The sequence below is a fragment of the Nomascus leucogenys genome, chromosome 23, assembly GCF_006542625.1.
Source record: "Nomascus leucogenys isolate Asia chromosome 23, Asia_NLE_v1, whole genome shotgun sequence".
Classification (NCBI taxonomy): Eukaryota; Metazoa; Chordata; class Mammalia; order Primates; family Hylobatidae; genus Nomascus; species Nomascus leucogenys.
Genome location: NC_044403.1, coordinates 13,593,845 through 13,619,300, shown reverse-complemented (window position 1 = coordinate 13,619,300; position 25,456 = coordinate 13,593,845).

Here is a 25,456-nt window from a genome sequence, read left to right as displayed (position 1 = left end):
AGGAAGGTGCAGAGATTTTCCATATCTTCTTCCCCCCAGATAAGTGTAGTCCTCCCCCATTATCAACACCCCCCACCAGAGTGAGCCATTTGTTACAGTTAATGAATCTACACTGACATATCTTTAGCACCCAAAGCCCAGAGCTTACATTAGGGTTCGCTCTTGATGTTGTTTATTATGTGGGTTTGGACAAATGTATAGTGACATGTATCTACCATAAGAGTGTCATGCAGAGTAATTTCACTGCCCTAAAAATCCTGTTTTCTGCCTAGTTATCTCTTCCTCCCCCAAATCCTGACAGCCACTAACCTTTATACTATCTCCATACTTCTGCTTCTTTCAGAAAGTCATATAGTTGGAATTACACACTATTTAGCCTATTCAGATTGGGTTCTTTCACTTAGTAGTATGCAATTAAGGTTCTTCCATGTCTTTAAATGGCTTGATTGTTCCTTACTTTTTAGGATGGAATAATATTTCCTTCTCTGAATTTGCGACAGTTTATTTATTCATTCAGTTACTAAAGGAAGTCTTGGTTGCTCCCAAGTTTTGGCAATCATGAATAAAACTGCTCTAAACACTCATGTGCAGGTTTTCCTATGAATATAAATTTTCTGCTCCTTTGGGTAAATGTCAAGAAGCACAACTGCTTGACTGTATAATGAGATTATGTTTAGCTTTGTAAGAAACTGCCAAATTGTCTTCCAAAGTAGCTGCACCATTTTGCATTTCTACTGGAGATTAGTTTCCTATAATACCTGTTGCTCCATTTCCTGTTGCTCTGCATCCTCGCCAACATTTGATGTTGTCAGCATTCTAGATTTTAACCACTCTAATTGGTATGTAATAATATATTACTAATGTTTTAATTTTCATTCTCCTGCTGACATATGAAGTGGAGCATCTTTTCCTATGCTTATTTTTCACATGTATATTTTCTTTGGCAAGGTGTCTGTTTAGATACTTTGCCCACTTTTTAACTAGGGATTTTTTTTCTATTGTTGAGTTTTAATAGTTCTTTGTATATTCCAGGTACAGTCCCTTATCAGATATGTCTTTTGCAAATATTTTCTCCCAGTCTGTGGCATGTCTTTACATTTTCTTGACGGTGTCTCTTGCCGAGCACAAATATTTTAATAAATTCCAGTTTATCAATTCCTTCTTTCATAGATTATGCCTTTGGTGTTGTAAGTTATTGCCAAGTGCAAGGTCAGCTAGATTTTCGACATTATCTTCTAGGAGTTTTATATTTTTCATTTTACATTTAGTTCTGTGTTCTATTTTGACTTGATTTTTTTTAAGCATATAATGTCTGTGTCTAGATTCATTTTTTTGCATGTAAATGTTTAGTTATTTCAGCATTGGCTGAAAAGATTACTGTTTCTCAATTATTAACTTTATTTCTTTGCCAAATATTATGGATCAAGTTGGAAAGAATTCACATCTTGACAGTATTGATTCTTGCTATCGATGAACATGTAATATCTTTCCATTTATTTAGTTCTTTGACTTCATTCAACAGAGTTTTTGTTTCTCTCATATAAAACTTGTACATATTTTATTCGATTTATACCTAAGTATTTCATTTGGAGGAATTACTACTATAAGTGGAATCATGTTAATTTCAAATTTATTTTATTCACTGCTGGTATATAGGAAAATAAATGGCTTTTGTATGTTAATCTGTATCCTGAAGCATTGCTAAAATTACTTATTAATTCTGACATGGTTTGGCTGTGTCCCCATCCAAATCTCATCTTGAATTCCCATGTGTTGTGGGAGGGGCCTGGCGGGAGGTAGTTGAATCATGGGACAGGTCTTTCCTGTGCTGTTCTCATGATAGTGAATAAGTCTCACAAGATCTGATGGTTTTATAAGGGGGAGTTTCCCTGTACAAGCTCTCACTGCCTGCTGCCATCCATGTAAGATGTTACTTGCCCCTCCTTGCCTTCCAACATGATTGTTAGGCTTCCACAGCCATTTGGAACTGTAAGTCCAATTAAAGCTTTTTCTGTTGTAAATTGCCCAGTTGTGGGTATGTCTTTACCAGCAGCATGAAAATGGACTAATACAAATTCCATGAGTGTTTTTGTCAGTGCTTTTAGATTTTCTACATAGACCATCATGTCATCTGCAAACCAAGGCAGTTTGATTTAATTTCACAATCTGTATGCCTTTTATTTTCTTGTCTTATCACATTTCTTGTATTATTATATCTGGGACTTCCAGAACTATCTTGAAAGGCAGTGGTGAAAGTGGACATCTTTATCTTCTTCCTGATCTTGGTGGGAAAGCTCCTAGTCTCTCACCAGTAAGTATTATGTTAACTCTAGGTTTTTGTAGATATTCTATATCAACTTGAAAAAGTTTCCCACTATTCCTAGTTTACTAACCGTATTTATTCGATGGGTGTTGCATTTTCAAATTCTTTTCTATATCTATTGATATAATAATGTGATTTTTCTTCTGTAGCCTGTTGACATGATAAATTACATTAATTCATTTTCTAATGTTGAGTCAGGCTTGCACATCTGGGAAAAATCTGACTTTGACATTGTAGTGGTCCATTTTCACATTGCTATAAAGAACTACCTGAGACTGGGTAATTTATGAAGAAAAAAGGTTTAATTGACTCACAGTTCCACAGGCTTACCAGGAAGCATGAGTGGGAGGCCTTGGGAAACTTAAAATCATGGTGGAAGGCAAAGGATAACCATGGTGGAGCAGGAGAGAGACACAGAACATAGGGGGAAGTCCCCATCTTACCATGGTGGAGTAGAAGACAGAGAGAAAGAGTGAAGGGGGAAATGCCACACACTTTTAAACCATCAGATCTCATTAGAACTCACTCACTGTCACAAGAACAACAAGGGGGAAATCTACCCCAATGGTCCAATCACCTCACAACAGGCCCCTCCTTTAATTTGACATGAGATTTGTGTGAGGAGACAAATTCAAACCATATCAGACATGGTGTATAATTCTTGTTATACATTGCTGGATTTGATTTGCTACTGTTCTGTTGAGGATTTTTGCAACTGTTCATGAGAAATATTGGCCTTCTTTTCCTATAATATTGAAATTATGCCAATTAATAAACCTCTCACGGTCTCTAATGTTTAAGAGTTCCATGTTTCTCACTTTAAATCAAAAGCTAGAAATGAACATGCTTAGTGAGGAGGCATGTTGGAAGCCAAGACAGACTGAAAACTAAGCCTCTTGCAGCAGTTAGCCAAGTTGTGAATGTGAAGAAAAAATTCTTGAAGGAAATTATAAGTACTGCTCTAGTGAACGCACAAATGATAACAAAGCAAAATAATTTTTTAATTAGTCTGTTTTTTCAAGAATATTTAAGCCTGGGTAATTTATGTAGAAAAGAGGTTTATTTGGCTCATATTTCTACAGACTACACAAGATGCATGACACTGGCAACTGTTGGCTTCTGGTGAGGCCTCAGGAAGCTTTTGCTCATCAGATAAGGAAAGGGGAGCTGGTGTATCACATGGTGAGAAAGGGAGCAAGAGGAGGGAGTTGCCAGGCTCTTTTAGATAACCTGTTGTCCTGTGAAGTAACAGAGCAAGAACTCACTCATTACTGCAAGAAGGGCACCAAGCCATTCATGAGGGATCTGCGCCTATGACCCAAACACCTCACACTATGTCCCACCTTCAACATTGAGGATCACATTTCAGTGTGAGATTTGGATGAGACAAATAGCAAACTATAACACTTCTTAATGCTAATATAGAGAAAGTTTTAGTGGTCCAGAGAGAAGACCAAACGAGCCACAACATTTTCTTAAGCCAAAGCCTAATCCAGAGCAGGCCCCTAACATTCTTCAACTCTGTGAATGCTGAGAGAGATGAAGAAGCTGCACTGAAAAGGTTTCAAGCTAATAGATGTTGGTTTATGAGGTTGAAGAAAAGAAGTCATCTCCATTAATATAAAGGTTCAAGGTAAAGCAACAGTGCTGATATAAAAGCTGCAGCAAGTCATTCAGAAGATCTAAGATAATTAATGAAGGTGACTATACTAAACTACAGATTTTGATTATAGATAAAACAGACTTATCTTGGAAGAAGATGGTATCTAGGACTTTCACAGCTAGAGAGAAGTCAATGCTTGGCTTCAAAGTTTCAAAGGACAGGCTGACTCTCTCGCTAGAGGCTAATGCAGCTGGTGACTTTAAGTTGAAGCCAATACTCATTTACTATTCCAAAAATCCTAGGGGCCTTAAAAAGTATCCTAAATCTACTCTGCCTGTGCTCTAGAAATGGAGCTACAAAGCCTGGATGACAGCACATCTGTTTACAGCATGGTCTACTAAATATTTGAAACTGACTGTTGAGACCTACTGCTCAGAAAAAAAATTGATTTCTTTCAAAATATCAATGTTCGTAGACAATACACCTGGTCACCCAAGAGCTCCAATGGGGATGTACAAGGAGAAGCATGTTGTTTTCATGCCTCCTAACACAACATCCATTCTACAACCCATACATAAAGAGGTCATTTTAACTTTTAAGTCTTATTTAAGAAATATATTTTGTAAGGCTATAGCTGTCATAGATAGTGTTTTTTGTTTTTTTCCTTATGGATCTGGGCAAAGTAAATTGAAAACTTTCTGAAAAGGAGTAACCATTCCAGATGCCTTTAAAAACATTTGTGATTCAAGAGAGGAGGTTAAAATATCAACATTAACAGAAATTTGGAAAAAGTTTGTTCAAACCCTCATGGATATCTTTGAGGGATTCAAGATTTCCATGGAAGAAGTCACTGCAGATATAGTGAAAATAGCAAGAGAACCAGAATTAGAAGTGAAGCCTGAAGACGTGACTGAAATGCTACAATCATGTGATAAAACTTCAACAGATGAGGTGTTGCTTTTTATGGGTAAGCAAAGAAAGTGGTTTAATGAAATAGAATTTCTGGTGAAATGTTGTGAATATTGTTGAAATAACAAAGGAGTTGGCATATTACATCAATTTAGTTGCTAAAACAGTGGTGGGGTTTGACACAATTGACTCCAGTTTTGAAAGAAGTTCTACTGTGGGTAAACTGCTATTAAACAGCAACACATGCTACAGAGAAATCTTTTGTGAAAGGAGGAGTAAATTGATGTGCCAAACCATTGTTGTTTCATTTGAAGAAATTGCCACAGCCACCCCAACCTTTATCAACCACCACCCAAATCAGTCAGCAGCCATCCACTTGCAGACAAGCCTCCAATGGCAAAAGGATTAGGACTCGCTGAAGGCTCAGATGATCATTAGCATTTCTTTCTTTTTTTTTTTTTTTTTAGCAAAAAAGTCTTTTTAAATTAAAGTATTATGCTGTTTTGTAACACATGATACTATTGAACAGTTAATAGACTATAGTACAGTGTAAACATAAATTTTATATGCACTGAGAAACCAAAATTTTCATGTGACTCACTTTATTGTGATATTTGCTTTATGGCAGTGGTCTGGCATATCTCCGAGGTATGCCTGTATTTCTTATTGAGCAAGTTTGGCAGATTGTATCTGAAGGAATTTGTTCATTTCATCTATGTTATCAAATTTATGAGTGTAGATTTGTTCATATGTTGCTTCGTCATCCGTGTATGATCCATAGGATCTGCAGAGCTATCCCCCCTTTGATTTCTGATATTATTAATTGTGTCCTTTCTCTCTCTCTTTCTCCCTTTTAGTTAGCCTGGCTAGAAGTGTATTTATTTTATTGACCTTTTTAAAGAATCAGCATTTGGTTTCATCAATTTTCTCTATTGATTTCATGTTTTCAATTTCAGTGATTTCTGTTCTTATGTCTTTCAGCTTTATTGAGGTATGATTGGCAAGAAGAAATTTATGTATTTAAATTATATAATGTGATGTTTTAATCGTTCTAGTTATTAATATTATTTTATTCTACTTTTGATTAAATTTGCCCTTTTTTAGTTTGCTAAGGTAGAAACTTAGATGATTGATTTTGGATCTTTCTTCTTTTCTAATACATACATTCAATATTATAAATTTCCCGCTGAGCATTGCTTTCACTAATTTTACAAATTTGATAAGTTGTATTATTTTATTTATTTCAAAATATTTTAAAATTTTTCTTGAGATTTTTTCTTTGACCCATTTTTTATAGATGTGTGTTGCTTAATATCCATGTATTTTTGTATTTTCCATTTATCTTTCTGCTATTGATTTCTAGTTTAATTTCATTGTGACCTTAGAGCAGACATTGCAAATTTATATTTTTTAAATTTGCTAAAATATGTTTTATGGCTTAAAATGTGGTATATTTTGGCAAATATTTCATGTGAGTTTGAGAAGAATGTGTGTTCTGTTGTTGTTGGATGAAGTAATCATAGATGTCCATTATATTTACTTGATTGAAGGTGTTGATCTCAACTATGTCTGTTGATTTTATTCCTGCTGGAGCCTCTGTTTATTTGATAGAGATGTTTACGTCTTCAGGTATAACAGTGGATGCATCTATCAGTTTTTGCCCAATGTAGTTTTATGCTCTGTTGTTAGGCACATTCATGTTAAGAACTATTGTGTCTCTTTGGAGTACTGACCCTTATATGATTAGGCAGTGTTCCCTTCCTCATGCCGGATGAGTTTCCTTGGATTGAAGTCAACTCTGAAATTAGTCAAACCACTCCTGCTTTCCTGTTTTTTTCTTTTAAAACTGTTACGGAATATTGATAAATTAAGATTGTATTTATGGGATATAGAATAATGTTGTATACACAAAATGTGCAATGTTTGAATCAAGCTAATTAACATATCAACCACCTCAAATACTTATCATTTGTTCCTCCTGTCTAATGAAACATTGTACCCTTTGACTAATATTTCCCCATTTCTTGCCCTGCCTCCCAGCCCCTGGTAACTGCTCTTCTACTCTCCACTTCAATGAGCTTGATTGTTTTAGATTCCACATGTGAGTGAGTACATGTAGCATTTGTCTTTCTGTGCCTGGCTTACTTTACTTAGCATAACACCCTCCAGGTTTATTTATGTCATCACAAATGACAGGATTTCCCTCTTTTTTTTTTTTTTTAAGCCTGAATAATATTCCATTGTGTATCTATATGACATTTTCTTTATCCACTCATCCATTGATAGACACTTTGGTTGATTTCATAACTTGGCTATTATGAATAATGCTACAATTAACATATGAGTGCAGATATATATTTGATATACTGGTTTCAAATCCTTTAGCTATATACCCAAACACTGGATTGCTGGATCATATGGTACTTCTATTTTTAGTTTTTTGAGGACCCTCCATACAGTTTCTCATAATGGCTACACAAATTTGCATTCCCACTACCAGTGTACAAGGGTTTCTTTCTTTCTTTCTTTCTTTTTTTTTTTTACATTCTTTCCAACACTTATCTGTCATTTTTTTGATAATAGCCATTCTGACAGGTGTAAGGTGATATCTCATTGTGGATTTAACCTACATTTTCCTAATGATTAGTGATGTTGAGCAGTTTTTAAATGTATGTTGGCCACTTGTATGTCTTCTTTTAAGAAATGTCTATTCATGTCCTTTGCCCATTTTTTAATTAGGTTATTTGTTTTCTTGCTATTGATTTGTTTGAATTCCTTTTATACTTTGAATATTAACCCCTTATTGGATGTATATCTTGCAAATGTTTTGTTCCAGTTCAATAGGTTGTCTGTTTACCTCATTAATTATTTCCTTTGCTGTGCAGGAGCATTTTAGTTTGTTGTATTTCCATTTGTCTATTTTTGTTTTTGTTTCCTGAACTTTTGGAGTCAAATAAAAATAATCATCATTACCCAGACCAATGTCATATAGCTTTTTTCTTCTTTTTGTTGTAGTAGTTTTATAGTTTTGGGTTTTACATTTAAGTCTTTGATCCATTTTGAGTTGATTTTTGCATATGGTGTGAGATAACGGTCTAATTTCATTCTTCTGCCTGTGTATATGCACTTTTCCCAACATCCTTTATTGAAGAGAATGTCTTTTCCCATTCTGTGTTCTTGGCATTTTTGTCAAAAAAAACATTGACTGTAAATATGTGGACTTATTTCTGGACTTTTTATTCTGTTCTCTTTGTCAATGTACCTATTATTATGCCAGTTTAAAGTCAAGTAGTGTGATGCCTTCAGCTAAAAAGAATTAATCCCTTTATCATTATACAGTGTTCTTCTTTATCCCTGATTACTTTCTGTGCTTTGAACTCTGCTTGTCTGAAATTAATCTAAGTATTCCTGCTTTCTTTTGATCAGTGTTACCCTGGCGTATCTTTCTCCATCCATTTACTTTGAATTTGTATGTTTCTTTATATTTAAAGTGGGTATTTTGTAAACAACATATAGTTGGGTCCTATTTTTTTATACACTCTGACAATTTCTCCCTTGTAATTGGAGCATTTAGACCGTTGATTATTGATATAGTTGGATTAATAGCTAGCATATTTATTAGTATTTTATTTGTTGCCCTTGTGCTTTGTGCCTATTCACTCTTTTACTGCCCTTTTTGTTTTTTACTGAGCATGTTGTATAATTCAATTTTCTTTCCTTTCTTAACATATTACTTATCCTTTTTTAGAACATTTTTTAGCGATGGCGCAAGAGTTTGCAACATACATTTACGATTAATTCAAGCCTGCTTTCAAAAACATAAGATATAAGCATACATAATCAAATACACTGTTGCTATTATTTTGAAGAAACTACTGCTAGATCAATTAAGAATTTGAAAATGTAAATTTTTATCTTCACTTATTCTATCTTTGATATTTTTTTCCTTTTTTATGTAGATACAAGTTTTTGACCTATATGATTTTCCTTCTCTCTAAAGAACTTCTTTTAATATTTCTTACAAGACATGTCTATTGGCAACAAATTCCATCAATTTTTGTTTGTCTGAGAAAGTCTTTATTTTTCGCTCAATTTGAAAGATAACTTCACCGAGTATAGAATTCTAAGTTGATGGTTTTATCGCTCAACACTTTTTAAATACTTCACTCTATTTTTTTCTCTTTTTTCCCCAAATTTTATCTTAGGTTTAGGGAGTACATATGCACGTTTGTTACCTGGGTAAATTGCATGTTGTGGGTGTTTAATGCAGAGATTATTTAATCACCGAGGTAAGGAGCATAGTACCCGATAGGTAGTTTTTTGATCCTCACCCTCCTCCCATCCTCCACCCTCAAGTAGGCCTGAGTGTCTATTGTTCCCTTCTTTGTGTACATGTGTACTCAATGTTTAGCTCGCAGTTAGAGAACCTGTGGTATTTGGTTTTCTAATCCTGTGTTAATTTGCTTAAGATAATGGCCTCCAGTTCCATCTATGTTGCTGCAGAGATTGTAGTTTCATTCTTTTTTATGGCTGTGTAATATTCCATGGAATATATGTACCACATTTTCTTTATCCAATCTACCACTGATGAGCATTTAGGTTGATTCCATGTCTTTGCTATTGCGAATAGTGCTGTGATAAACATATGTGTGCATGTGTCTTTATAGTACAACAAGTTATATATTCCTTTGGATATATACTCAATAATGGGATTCCTGAGTTGATTGTGAGTTGTTTTAAGTTTTCTGAGGAATCTCCAAACTGCTTTCCATGGTGGTTAAACTAATTGACATTCCCACCAACAGTGTGTAAGTGTTCTCTTTGCTCCACAACCTCACCAACATCTGTTATTTTTTGATTTTTTAACAATAGACATTCTGACTGGTGTGAGATGGTATCTCACTGTGATTTTGATTTGCATTTCTCTAATGACTAGTAATGTTAACAATCTTTTCATATGCTTGCTGGCTACATCCATGTCTTCTTTTGAGAAGTGTCTATTCATGTCCTTTGCCCATTTTTTAATGGGTTGTTTGTTTTGGGTTTGTTAAATTGTTTAAATTCCTTATAAATCCAGGATATCAGACCTTTGTCAGATGCATAGTTTGTGAAAATTATCTCCCATTCTGTAGGTTGTCTGTTTATTCTGTTGATAGTTTCTTGGGCTACACAGAACCTCTTCGGTTTAATCAGGTGCCACTTGTCAATTTTTTTTGTTGTTGCAATTGCTTTTGGAGCCTTTCTCATGAAATGTTGGCCAGGGCCTATGTCCAAAATGTTTCCTAGGTTTTCTTCTAGGGTTTTTACAGTTTTAGGTTTTTCATTTAAGTCTTTAATCCATCTTGAGTTGATTTTCGTATATGATGAAAGGTAGGGATCCAGTTTCAATATTCTTCATATGGCTAGTGAGTTATCCCAGTACCATTTCTTGAATAGGGAGTCCTTTCCCCATTCCTTGTTATTGTCAACTTTGTTGAAGATCAGATGGTTATCAGTGGATGGCTTAATTTCTGGGGTCTCTATTCTGTTCCATTGGCTAATATATCTGTTTTTTGTTTGTTTGTTTTTACCAGTACTATGCTGTTTTGGTTGCTGTATCCTTGTAGTATCATTTGAAGTTAGAAAGTGTGATGCCTCTGGCTTTGTTCTTTTTGCTTAGGGTTGCTTTGGCTATTCAGGGTATTTTTTCTAGTAGTTTTAAAAAATTCTGTGAAAAATGGCATTGGCAGTTTAATAGGATAGCATTGAATCTGTAGGTTGCTTTGGGCAGTATGGCTATTCTAATAATATTGATTTTTCTAATCCATGAGCACAGATTGCTTTTTCATTTGTTTGTATCATCTCTGATTTCTTTCAGCAGTATTTTGTAATTCTCATTGTAGAGATCATTTAGCTGTATTCCTAGGTATTTTATTCTTTTGTGGCTATTGTGAATGGGATTGTGTTCTTGATTAGGCTCTCAGCTTGGACTTCATTGGTGTATAGAAATGCTGCTGATTTTTGTACATTTATTTTATATTGTGAAACTTTGCTGAAGTTATCAGCTGAAGGAGCTGTTGAGTCAAGACTATGGGGTTTTCTAGATATAGAATCATGTCATATGCAAACAGAGATAGTTTGACTTCCTCTCTTCCTATTTGGATGCCTTTTATTTCTTTCTCTTGCCTGATTGCTCTGGCTAAGACTTCTAGTACTATGTTGAGTAGGAACGTTGAAAAAGGGCATCCATGTCTTATTCCATTTCTCAAGGGGGATGCTTCTAGCTTTTGCCCATTCAATATGATGTTTGCTGTGGTTTTGTCACAGATGGTTCTTATTGTTTTGAGGTTTCTTCTTTCAATACCTAGTTTGTAGAGGGTTTTTTTTTAATATGAAGGAACATTAAATTTTATCAAAAGTTTTTCTGCATATATTGAAATAATCATGTAGTTTTTGGTTTTTATTCTGTTTACATGACAAATCACATTTATTGATATGTGTATGTTGAACTAACCTTGCATTCCAGGCATAAAGCCTACTTAATTGTGATAGATTTGATTTTTGAGTGCCACTGGACTTGATTTGCTAGTATTTTGTTAAAGATTTTTGTATATATGTTCCTCAGGGATATTGGCTTAAAGTTTGCTTTTTTCATTGAGTCTCTGCCAGGTTTTGGTATCAGAATTACACTGGCCTCGTAGAACGAGTTAGGGAGAAGCCCCTCCTCAACTTTTTGGAATAGTTTAAATAAGATTGGTACCAACTCTTCTTTGTATGTCTGGTCGAATTTTGCTATGAACCTGTCAGTTCCAGAGCTTTTTCTAGTTAGTAAGTTTTTTTATTACCAATGCAGTTTTGGAACTCATTATTGGTGTGTTCAAGTTTTCAGTTTATTCCTTGTTCAATTTTGGAAGATTGTAGTTTTGAGGAATTTATCTGTTTCTTCTAGGTTTCTAGTTTGTGTGCACATAGGTGTTCATAACAGTCTCTGACAGATTTCTGCATTCCTGTGGGGTTGGTGGTAATATCCCCTTTCTCATTTCTGACTTTATTTGTATCTCCTCTCACTCTCTCTTTTTTAAATTAGCTAGTGATCTATCACTCTTATTTTTTGTTTCAAAAATACCAACTTGGTTTTGTTGATCTTTTGTATGGCTTTTTGCTCTCAGTTTCTTTCAGTTTAGCTCTGATTTTGTTATTTTTTTTTTTTCCTCTGCTAGCTTTGGGGTTGGTTTGCTCTTGTTTCTCTAGTTCCTGTAGATGTGACACTATGGTATTAATTTGAGATTCTTCTAACTTTTTGATGTGGGTGATCAGCACTATAAACTTGCCTTTTAATTCTGCTTCACCTGTTTCCCAGAGATTCTAGTATGTTGTATTTTTGTTTTCATTACTGTGTAACAATTTGTTGATTTCTGCTTTAATTTTATTTTTTATCCAAAAGTCATTCAGGAGCAGATTATTTAATTTCCATATAATTGTATGGTTTTGAGAGATCTTCTTGGAATTGATTTCTATTTTTATTGCACTGTGGTCCAAGAGTGTGGTTGGTATGATTTCAGGTTTTTTGAATTTGTTGAGAATTGCTTTATGGTTAAGCATGTGGTCAATTTTAGGATATGTGCCATGTGCCAATGAGAAGAATGCCTATTCTGTTCTTGTTGCATAGTGTTCTGTAGATGTCACCTAGGTTCATTTGGTCAAGTGTCAAGTTTAGGTCACGAATATCTTTTTTAGTTTTCTGTCTTGATGATCTGTCTTAAAATGTCAGTGAAATGTTGAAGTCTTTCACTATTATTCTGTGGTTATCTAAGACTTCATAGGTCTCTAGAAACTTATTTTAAGAATCTAGAATCTCCAGTGTTTGGAAGCATATATATTTAGGCTAATTAAGTCTTTTTAAATTGAAACCTTTATCATTATCTAATGCCCTTCGTTGTCCTTTTTGATCATCGTTGATTCAAAGTCTGTTTTGTCTGAAATACTGATAAAACCTCTGCTTTTTTGTTTGTTTGTTTTCTGTTTGCTTGACAGATCTGTCTCCATTCCTTTACTTTGAGCCTATGGGTGTCATTGCATGTGGGATGGGTCTCTTGAAGACAACATATGGTTGTGTCTTGCTTCTTTATTCAACTTGCCACTCTGTTTTTTTAAGTGAAGTGTTTAGCCCATTTATATTCAAGGTTAATATTGATATAAGATTTGATCCTGTCATTGTGTTGTTGGCTGGTTGTTACGTAGACTTGATTGTATAGTTGCTTTATAGTGTCAGTCAGCTATTAAGTATGTTTTTGTGGTGGCAGGTAATGGTCTTTCATTTTTATGTTTAGCACTCCTTTAGGGAACTCTAGTAAGGCAAGTCTAGTGGTGACAAATTCCATTAGCATTTGCTTATGAAGCTTAGTTTGGCTGGATTTGGAATTTTTGATTGGAATTTCTTTTTTTTTTTTAAGAATGCTGAATATAGGTCCCCTCATCTTTTCTGGTTTGTGGAATTTCTGCTGAAAGATCCACTGTTAGGCTAATGGGGTTCACTTTGTAGGTGACCTGCACCTTGTCTCTAGCTCCCTTTAACATTTTTTCTTTCATGTTGGCTTTGGAAAATCTGATAACCATCTGACTTGGGGGTGAATATCTTGTATCCTATCGTGCAAGGGTTCTCTGATTTCCTGAATTTGAAAGTCAATCTCTCTCACTAGGTTGCAGAAATTTTTGTGGACAGTGTTCTCAAATATGTTTTCCAGGTTGCTTTCTCCTTTCTCTCTCTCTCTCTCTCTCTCTCTCTCTTTCTCTCTCTCTCTCTCTCTCCCTCTCACTCCCTCACTCCCTCCCTCTCAGGGATGCTAACAAGTCATATGTTTGGTCTTGGGCCAGGCCCACATCTTTTTTCTCTGGCCTCTGGGGGTTGAGCACCTGCTGCGCTGGAGAGGCTGAGGTATACCTGGTCCACTAACAACACCACTCCAATGGTGGGTGGGGGGATGGGTGGGTACTGACAAAAGAGCTTCATTGGGTCAGTGGCAACAGAGTCAGCATGGACACACTCACACCAGCAGCAGCAGGACAGCAGAGTCCACAACCCCACATTCGTGCAAGGATGGGGCAGCAACAGCAAGGCAGGATCCATGCATGCTGGCAAAGTGGTCAGGAAAGGTGGTGGGAGGGTGCACACCAGTAGGAACCCATCCGTAGAAGCTCTCTGATGTTTAGGCAGGGTCTATTGGTGAAGGAGCTATGGCAGTGGGTGCTGGAAGACACCCTAGTTGGGCATCTAAAGGTGTGCTGCAAGTGGGTACAGACAGGCAGGAACCCTGGGAGAGGCCGGTACACAAGGAGGCACACAGATCATATTGGCCCCATCCCATGGGCAGAAGAGCCCCATTCTGTCCAGGTTTGACAGACAACAAAGGCTAAAGACACCTAGAGAAGCATGGTAAGCCTTGGGGATTGGGCATTCCTGGTCATACTCTACTGTAGCTGTTCTCTCAACAGATACTCTGGGCTCTTGTGCAGGCTGGAGTCCTGTCCCTGCCAGCATTCCAAGCAGCTCTTTCTGCCAGCTCAAATATCTCTGGAGTTGTGGAGTATCCTGCAGCTAGGATTCTGGAGGTTCATGGAAAAAGTGGGCTACTACATCATGTCTATTTAACTCATTCCTTCCCTAGGAGCCACTCAGGGCCAGAAACTAGTCCTGGTGCTCTGCAAACCCATGTACGGTTCTCACCTTCCTCCCCCTTCACCCAAATTCTGCAACGTCCCTCCAACCACTCTCAATACCTTTCTTCCAAAGATCTGCTTGGAGTGTGTCAGTTCTTGATGGTCTGGTCTCTTAGAGGAAGAAGCTGCTCCTGGGTGCTCCTAGTCAGCCGCTCCTGACTGCTTCTAGTCAGCCATTTGGATGTTCTCTCTTCTATTCTTTTCTTGCTTGTATGGTTTCTGAGGGGAAGTTAGATATAATTCTTATCTTTGTTTCTCTACAGGGAAAGTTTTATTTCCTCTGGCTTCCTTCAGCATTTTTTCTTTATCTTGGATTTTCTGTATTGTGAAAATTATATGCGTAGGTTTGATTTTTTTGGCTTTATTTCGCTTTTGTTTTTGTCTTTGTTTTGGCATTTATCCTGTTTCTATTTCTCTTTTCTCCTTCTGGTATTGTTATTACACACGTGCTGCATCTTTTGTCATTGACCCAAAGCTCTGGGATATTCTGTCTTATTTTTTTCAGTTCTTATTCTCTTTGCTTTTCAGTTTTAAAGGTTTCTATAGATATATCCTTAAGAACAGAGAATCTTTTCTTCAGCTGCGTCTTGTCTGCTTATAAACCCATTAAAAGCATTCTTCATTTCTGTGATATTGTTTGATCTCCAGCATTTCTTTTTGATTATTGCTTAAGATTTTCATCTCTCTCCTTACATTGCCCATCTATTCTTGCATGTAGTCTACTTTATCCATTAGAGTGCTCAGCGTAGTAATCGTATTTATTTTAAATTCCCAGTCTGATTATTCCAACAACCTTGCCATGTCTGGTTCTAATGCTTGCTCTGTCTCCTCAAATTGTGTTTTTGCCTTTTAGTACGTTTAAAAAATTTTTTTAATATCTGGACATGATATACTGGGTTAAAGAAACATTGATAAGCCAGACTTTAATAATGCGGTAGTAAGGTGTAAGTGGAGGGGAAGTGTTCTATAGTCCTATGAGTAGGTCTGTTTTTAGTCAGTCTATGCTTCTGAGCTGTGAATTTCACAGGGGTTCTCAGTTTTTTTCTCCCCACTCAGAAGAGGCAGGATAGCGAAAGAGGGTGGGAGTTGATTATTTCCCAGGTCAGTTAGGCTCTGATAAAACCTTGGCAGGTTGGGCTATGGTTAACTAGTTTCTTCTGAGGTCAGACCTTGTTAAGCAAAAGATTGCCTTGGTGTATTTCAAAATGATTTATTTTCCCCACCCCATGCTGGAAGCACATACCTCTGATATTTACTGTGAGAACCTAGTTGAGCTCCTGGAGGTGAAATTTACAAAAACGCGGCTGCGAGGCGGGGCGGGCTCTAACTGGGTTTCCCAGGAGTTTTCAATCTCTCAGGCTTGCCCGCACTTAGTCTCCAGCAGTTCATCATTTGCAGTTCACGTTTTCCTGCCCCGGCACCGAGTCACACAATGGTTTCTGATCAGGTATGTTTTGATTCTCTATATCTCCCTCTCTGTCTTTCCAATTTTCATGGTAGCAGTTCATCCTGTGACCTCACTTCTCTTATAGATCTAAGAAAAGTTGTTGATTATTTAGTTTGTTCAGATTTTTACTCATTGTTAGGATAGAGGGTTGACTTCCGACTCGACTCCTTACATTCAGAACCAGAAGCCATGATTTCCTTCTAATAAATAGAATACAGCAAAAACAATGGGATGTCACTTCCATGATTAGGTCACAAAAGACTATCACTTTCATCTTGCTGGGACTCTCTTTTGCTGGAACTCTCCCTTGCACTCCTACCCTCTTGCATGCTCAGAACCAAGATGCCGTGTTGTATTCTCTGTGGAGGGGCCCGTGTAGCAGGAAGTTAAAGGAGACCTCTGGCCAACAACATGTGAGGAACTGAGACCTCAGTCCAACAGCCTAGAATAAACTGAATCCATCCTTCAACTAAATGAATGAACTAGGGAGCAAATACTTCCATTCAAGACTTGAGATAACCAGAGTCTTGTGAGAGACCCAGAGTCAGAAGACCTGGCTAAGCCATGTCTGCCTGGATTTCTGACCCACAGAAACTATGAGATAGTAAGTGTTATTGCTGTTTAGTCCACTAAGGCTTGCGGCCATTTATTAGGCAGAAATAGGTAACTAGTACACAACTGTAAAGAATATACTTTAGCTTCTCCTGAAGGCAGATCTTGTTAAGAAGAGCAGAGCAGTCTAGTGCATTTCAAAATGATTTTTTTGACCTAATATGCACCTGCAGACACACATACATACACTTATGGATCTTCATAAAGCAATATTTATTCTTCCTATATAATACATAAATATATTTTATATTCTATTAATTTTTTAAAGTAATGGTCAGGACAGAAATTTGATTTTATGATCTACAAATGAGTTGTAATCGCTTGGAAAACCCTGATTAAGGTTATATTCTCTAGAGTAAAATTTCCTGTGTTTATAACTCAGGTTTATCCCATAGCAGTGTTGTAGCTCTGGTAATGTACAACCTATGTTTGAATCAGGTTCTTTATAAAATGAGAAAAAGAATAGAATATAGGATGGTATTGAGAATTAGATCAGATTATATATACAAGGCGTTCAGCACAAAACTTCACATGTAGAAAGACTATTCACAGATAACTTTTATTTTAATGAAGCATTTCTATGTGTTCATTTATTCTTGGAACAGAACTGGTAATTCTGTCCACTCCCGGGGATTACTGGAATGATTATTATAGCACCTTTTACATTATATTATAATTACTGATTTTTCTATCTATCATTCTCTCTTCCACTCCTACCCTATTCCTATTAAGTTATGAGCTCTTTGAGGGTAGGTATTTTTTCCAATTATTGTTGGTCTCTTCAATACATAGGATAGTTTGTGACACAGAATAATCATTCAACAACTATGAATGAGTAAGTGAATTACAACTTAATGAATAAATGCTCACCTGTAATTATTAGAAAGTCATACTTTTCAGCAAGTCAAAAATGTGTTTTTCACATACTCTTTTTTCCTGTTAAAAAGGGCTTATTATAAGTCTATTTTCTCCCTAAAGACAATTCTTCTCTAGTCTCTCCTCAATTTTCATGTAGAAAACCTGTCAGATGGGAGAATAGGATGTATAATTTCAAATTATCTGCCTAAAAACCCACAGATTTTCCAGTGATTTCTGACTGCTTTTGGTCATCTTCCCTAAATGTATCACACTTTGCTAGCATTCCTGCAGATGCTAGTAATATGATATCCAGATATCCCGTTTAGAACATGTGAAGGCAGGCAAATATGGCCTATGGCACACATTGTCCTAGTCTTACATTACAATTCTACCAATAAGTTCCAAAACCATTTTGGCCTTTATTTTGGTAAAAAATGTAATAGCCATTCTTACAAAAATATCCATCTTATACATAATCAATTAGTTTTTAAATGTAGACTTACATTTTTATTTATATTTATTTTTATTAAACGTTTGGTCTCGCAGTTTAAATTTTCCAGAAAACTTTTAGACTCCTCATTACCTCATACCGAATTAACCAGGTGATATCATTGAAAAAATGTAATAAGCACGTCTTCTGTGCTGTATCAATGTAACTGACAAACTTGATGGACAGGACAGAGCAAAGTAATGTTTGTAGATGCTACATTTTAAGTTCATATCCAGCCCCATTAATCAACACTCTGGCTGGAATTCAATCATTGACAAATTATTCTATATTTAATTATAGCATGCATGTCCAAAATGTTATTATGAGAGTCCACACCAGTTGTTTTAATTTAATAGAGATATTTTAAGGCATTATTACAGCACTACCATTTTTACCTGTGTGGTCAGGATATTAAAAAGCAAATGAGTTCTCTCTGGCATGGCCTGTTCTTAGTAATCCTGTATTGGATTGTAGGCATTCCCTTTTTTTTAAGAGGCAGAAAACAATTTATAATGTGCACTAAAATTCTAAAGAGGTTCAAAATTAAAGCTCCATGGTCTATATTTTGGGGAACTGTTTTTATGTTCTTTTTGACCATTGAGAGAATATTCCTATATTTTAGTAACTTTTACCTCTTTTTAAAAATTCTGCAGATATCTGACTGTATTTGAAAGTAACGTGTGTAAATTCTTTGCAATACTTTAAATACTTAATAGTTACAATTAAATAGTTAAAACACTTTCTCTTGTTGTATGATACAGATGACAGTGCAGCAGTTAAGAGAGGCTTTTAAAAAATGAATAGTGTGAAATCAGATATTCATAAAGCAAATAATAAAATGAAATGGGTTATACATTTAAAGGTAAAAAACAAAATAAAAAGTTTTTAGGAGGAAAACGGAGAAGATCTTCAAGGATTTAGAATAGACAATATTTCTTAAATAGGACAGAGAACCACAAATATAAAACAAATTAATAAATTAGACTACTATGCGGTAATTGTGTTCATCAATAGACACCCTTAAGAGGAGCAATGTCAGACAGATGGCCAACTAGATGTTCCTAGCACTCATTTCCCCCCTTCAAAAAAATAAATAAACAACTACATTTCAACAAAAGTAACTGAAGGAGAGCACCAGAGCACAGCAAAGGAGCAGCAGAAATCCTGCAGAACATAGAAACACCAAACAGCTGCACAGAGGAAAGATAAAAACACCTCACTTCCCCCATCCCCTCCAGCAGTCAGGGTCAGCTTGGAACTGGATGGACTTATACCTGAAGGGAAAAGATAAGTAAGGGGACCCCAGCAGCTCCCATCACCACCATGAACACCTGCGATCTTTGCCATTGTAGACTTCTGGAATCCTTACAGGCTCTGAGCCCAGCTGAGGGAGCTACCTGGAGTCCACACAGATGTGCTAACCTCACAGAAGGAGCCAATGTTGTGCCCCTCCCCATGGCCTGAGCTGCTACTGTGCTGGAACAACTTAGAACCAGAGCCTACTAGAGTGCATCCTGCTCTAGCTGTGAGTGGGCGTTGCACTCCTACATCCCTGAGGCTTTGCTGCTACTACAACATGCCTACTCAGTACCACACCATTCTCAAGCCAAGCTGCTACTATGCCCTACCCCCGAGGCCAAGCTACTACATAGCTATTTCATCCCCCATCCCAGTTGGGCATCTGTTGTGGTATCGTGCCCCACCGAGGAACCAGAGGCTTGGGTGACCCATGTAGCTGCACCTACCAGAGCTGAGATTCTGAGAGTTGCCCCCACTAGGGAACCAGAACCTTAACTGGGCTGTGCCACCCCTTCCAGAACAAATAGCCAAAGTTCCACCTCACTGGAATTGTACTACCCCCCTGCAGTCTGAGACTGAGGCGCCCTGCCTCTTTGGCAAGTGGAATTATTGCTGTGCTGCCTTTTGCCCAAGCCATAGCTGTGCTTCACCATTCCTGGGGTCTTGCTGCCACTATACCCAGCCTCACAAACCTGAGTTGCTACCATGTCTCACCCTCTCAGGGTCCATTTCATGGTACTTTATCTCCTGGGGCCTGAAGTACCATTGTGTACTGTTTGCTCCAGGACCTGAATTGCAGCTGTGATCTGATCCCTGAGATCCAAGCCTCAAGAACACTCCTTCTTCCCCGGAGCCATGCTGGTGCTGCACTCTGCCTCCCAGAGTCAGAGTCATAGCTACATCCTTCCTCCTGCACCTGAGCGCTGGGGTGTGCCTCAGAGTCACAGATCCCAGACTTGTGAGCAAACTGAATCCACTTGTGTATCAAGTTCCAGGTGCCATAGTATTAATAGCTTTGCGAGACTCTGAATGTGGGACTTCAGCTCCATAGCTTCTCTAATAAGCACCTATCCCCTGAATCCCAGTGCCACTGCAGCTGCTTATGAGTCATGGCAGGCCCAACACTAACAGGAAACGCCTCAGCTAAGACTCCCTACTGTGGAGAAGACAAGAATAGAAAGTCCTCTAAAGCTCTTGCCACCAAGAACCCTCATAACTTACGTTGCCACCACCATTGACACAGACTTCTGCAGTTGACCACTGAGATATCTGCAGTCACCACTGACATTAATCACAGCTGAAGAAGTTGCATGGAGATTATACCACTGTTCCCACCCAGAGCCAGGGCCACCACACCCTGCTCAACTACTACCTTAAGACCCATCTGCAGATGAAAGCCTTTTCCTACAAAAGCCGCTCTGTGATGTTTGAAAAAGGTCACTATCCACCAGATGCACAGACATCAATGCAGAGACATAGAAACATGAAAAAAGGCAAGGAAAACAATAAGGAAAACAATAATTATCTAGTAACTGACCCAAAATAAAAATGTACAAACTGCCTGGAGAGAAATTCAAAATAATTATCTTAAGGAACTGAATAAATCGTAAGAGAATACAGATGAACAATTCAATGGGATCAGAAAAACAATTCATGATCTGACTGAGAAATTAAACAAAGAGATAGATATCATTTAAAAGAACCAAAAAGAAATCTAGGGCCTGAGGAATTCAATGAATAAAATAGAAAATAAAATGGAGGGCTTCAACAGCAGACATGAAGCAGAAATAGGAATCTGTGAACTTTAAGACAGGTCTTTTGAAATTCGCCAGGCAGAGGACGAAAAAACAGAAAAATGAAAGAAAGTGAAGGAAGCCTATGAGACCTATGAGACATCATTAAGTGAACAAATGTTTCTATTCTAGAATTTCCAGATGGAGAGGAGACAGAGAAACTGACAAAAAGAATATTTAATGAAATAATTGCTGAACACTTCCCAAGTCTTGGGAGAGATAAGTATATCCAGATCCATGAAGCTCAAAGGTCTCCAAACATAATAAACCCAAAGGGGTCTTCATTGAGGTATATTATAAGCAAATTGTCAAAAGTCAAAGACAAAGAGAATTTTAAAAGCAGCAAAATAAAAGTGAAATGTCACATACAAGAGAACCTTTGTTAGTCCATCAGCAGATTTCTCAATAGAAACCTGGCAGGCCAGTAGAAAATGGGATGATGTATTCAAAGTGCTGAAAGAAAAAGAAAAGGCGCCAACAAAGAGTACTATATGCAGAAAAGCTGTTCTTCAGAAATAAAAGAGAAATTAAGTCTTTCACAGGCAAGCAAAAGATGAGGGAATTCATCACCATTAGACTTGCCTTGCAAGAAATGGTTAAGGGAATTCTTTAAATGAAAACTAAAGAACAATAATTCCTATAAAGAAAACATATGAACACATAAAACTCACTGGTAGAGGTGAATATATAGTCTAATTCAGAATACTCCAATATCATAACGGTGTTGTGTAAGCCATTCATATCTCTAATATGAAGGTTAAAAGTCAAAACACTCAAAAGTAACTATAGCTATAATAAGTTATTAAGGAATAAACAATATAAAAGCTGTAAATTGTGACATTTAAAATATCAGTTGTGAAACCAGGGAGAGCAAAAACCTAGAGTTTTTGTATGTAATGGATGTTACATTGTTATCTGCTTAAATTAATCTATTATAACTATGAGATGTCTTATGTAAGCCTCATGACAATCACAAAAGAAAAAACTACAGAAGATACACGAACAATAAAGAGAAAGGAATCAAAGTTGAGCACTACAGAAAATTACCACATCACCAAGGTAGACAACAAGAGAGGAAGAAAGAAATAAAGGATCTGCAAAAGAACCAGAGCACAAATAACAAAATGGCAGTAATGTATTCATACTTATCAATAATAACATTGAATATAAATAGATTAAATTCTGTAATCAAAATATATAGAATGAATGAATTAAAAAAAATCCAATGATATGCTTCCTGCTAGTGAACTGCTTTAACTTTAAAGAAACATATAGGATGAAAAGGAATGGAAGAAGGCATTTCATATAAACTGTAACCAAAACCAAGGAGCGGTGGCTATAATTATGTCAGATAAAATAAAGTAAAAATCTGACATAAGAGACACAAAAGGTCATTTTTTAATGAAAATGGGTCAATTCATCAAGAGGACATAATTATAATTGTACATGCACCCAACATTTAAGTACCTACATAGAAAAGGAAATAGTAATGACATGAAAAGAGAAATAGTAATACAATAACAGTTGGGGAATTCAATACTCCGCCTTTAACAATGGCTACACCAATGAGACAGAAAGTTCATATGAAAATACTGGTTTTGAATAGCACTTTTGACCAAATGAACTTAACAGACATATACAGAGCTTTTCATCCAACAGCAGCAAAATGCACGTTCTTCTTTAGTGCACATGGAACAGTCTCCAGGATAGACCTTATATTAGGGTGCAAAACAAGTCTTAACAAATTTAAAAAAGGGTTAAAATTATATCTAGTATTACTTCTGACCACAATGGTATGAAACTAGAAATAAATAACAGAAGGAATCTTGGAAAATTCACAAATATGTGGAAATGAAATAACATGCTTCTAAACAACCACAACGTGTCAAACAAGAAATCAACATGAAAATTTAAAAGTATCTTGAGTCAAATGAAAATGGAAACACAACATACCAAAATCTAGAAGATGCAGCAAAAGGAGTTCTACGTGGAAAATGAATAGTAACAAATTCCTACAGTTTAAAAAATTCCCCAGTAAATAGACTAACATTATACCTCAAGGAACTAAGGAGAAAGAAAGGAGAACAAACTAAACCCAAAGTTAGCAAGGAGGAAATAATAAAGATCAGAACAGAAATAAAGGAAATACATAATAGAAAAACCATAGAAAAAATTAAAAACCTGAGTCGACTGTTTCTGCTTTGACACCACCTTTATTATTTATATATCATCTCTTCCAAGAGGTGTGTCAACCCTCCACCTGCCTAGTTCTCATGCCTTGCATAGCTGCCATGCTAATGTGCTTGCATCTCTTTGGAAGGGCCATGTCCTTGCACACTTCCGTGGCTGTGCAATGCTTTCTTCCTGTCTAAAAATTTATTTCCCGAATTTATTCATTTGACTAACTGCTACCTATCCTGCAATCCAATATAGGATTGATTCCATATAAAAAGCTTTCGTGGCCCTTCTTCATTCCCAGCTAATCTGGGTAGATATTTATGTGTTCTAATAGAATTCTAAACCTTTTTCTATCACAGAGTGTATCAACATTTATTATATGTTTAATTTTTTATCTTGACCATTAGTCTGTGAATATCTTTAAGATGAAAGCATGTTTTCTTTGCCTTTGAACCTCTGGCATTTGGAGAAGGAAGGAAGGGAGGGAGGGAAAAAGGGAGGGAAGCAGAAAGAGTAGTAAGTCAATTAGACTTAAATTCTGTTTCAAATCTAGTTCTGGCTATACCTATGGGAGATTAGACTAAATTAATTAACCACTCTGAGTCTTGGTTTCCTCTTCTCAGAAGATCATAGCTGTTCTTCTTTTCTTATTTGTCATTATGAGGATTAAACAATATAATGAAGGTAAATCCACGTCAACAGTGAGGTTTCACAGAAATCTATTGACAACTCGTGTGTTCCAGGCACTAAGCTCAGCATAGAGAATACAAAGAAGAATAAAGTACATCCCTGCCATTGAGGAACTTTGATCTGTTGTGAATGTCAAGAAAACAGGGGAATGAATTGTTTTCTTCTGCTGAAAGGGGAGAGAAAGTCAAAGAGAGATACAGACAGTGGCATTTGAGCAGGGCCATGAAGACAAATGAAACATTTGCTTGGTTTAAAATTGGAAACAGTGAGATTAATACAATTGAAGAAACAAAAAGTGCTATGGGAGTGCAGAGAGAGAATGGATTAATTTCATCCAGAGAAGTCAGATAAAGAAATCATTACAGAAGAAATGACATTTAGGGTAGATCCAGGAGGACAGACAGTATCTTCTGTTCCTTCAAAACACCAGTGGATAGAAGGAAATTTCTCAGACAATATGACTAGGCTAGTTTGGCTACAGCACATAGCGTAGTGTGAGGACTGCCTGCCAACTCCTCGAAGAGGATTTTTCCAACACCTACCTGAAGATAACGAACTTGTGTCAAAAGCAGCAGAAGCCAAGAAAGCAATAAAGGATGACTGATTGACAGCTGGGACAAAGTCACATAAAGACTGATGTCAGGAATGACCAAAGCCAGAGGAACAACACAGTTGCCAAAAGGAAATCTCAGAGCAAAGACCTGTAGCCAGAAATGGATAGTTACCATGGTGTCAGCGCAGGGGCAGGGCAAGTTTCCAAAGGCAAAAGTCCAATAGCCCAGCTGAGTTTGAAAGCTCTGGGTGAGTACCATCAAGGACATGATTTAAAGCAAGGGCTGATTAGGTAGAAAAGAGAAGGTAGAAGAGTCAAGTTGTTGTGAGAGTATGGAATCAGTTGGTGTCATCATTGCTAAGAGCCCAAATAAAATTTGAAGGGCTAAAAACCTGTGATTTTAACTCTTGGTGTATGAAATTGCAATCTATGGCTGGGCGCCGTGGCTCACACCTGTAATCGCAGCACTTTGGGAGGCCGAGGCCAGCAGGTCATGAGGTCAGGAGATCGAGACCATCCTGGCTAACATGGTGAAACCCCGTCTCTACTAAAAAATTAGCTGGGCGTGGTGGCGGGCACCTGTAGTCCCAGCTACTTGGGAGGCTGAGGCAGGAGGGAGAATGGCGTGAACCCGGGAGGCAGAGCTTGCAGTGGGCTGAGATTGCTCCACTGCCCTCCGGCCTGGGCAACAGAGCGAGACTCCATCTCAAAATTAAAAAAAAAAAGAAAAAAGAAGGAAATTGCTCTCTATTCTGGGGCAGAAACACTACCCACTCTACTCACCTCCATTTTTGTGGCGGTTATGTGCAATTATGCTAGTGGCAAGAACTAAAGCTAGCAAGATTAGAGAGGGTCTCATGGTGAACGGCACAGAATGCCAGAGCGAGAACTTTGTCCATCATTTGAAAGGTAAAGGGGAGCCATGGAAAGATCTTGAGTAGGGAGGCCACATGATTGAAGCTGGAACTTTAAGAAAATCAGCAGAAAATGTTACAGAATATCTAG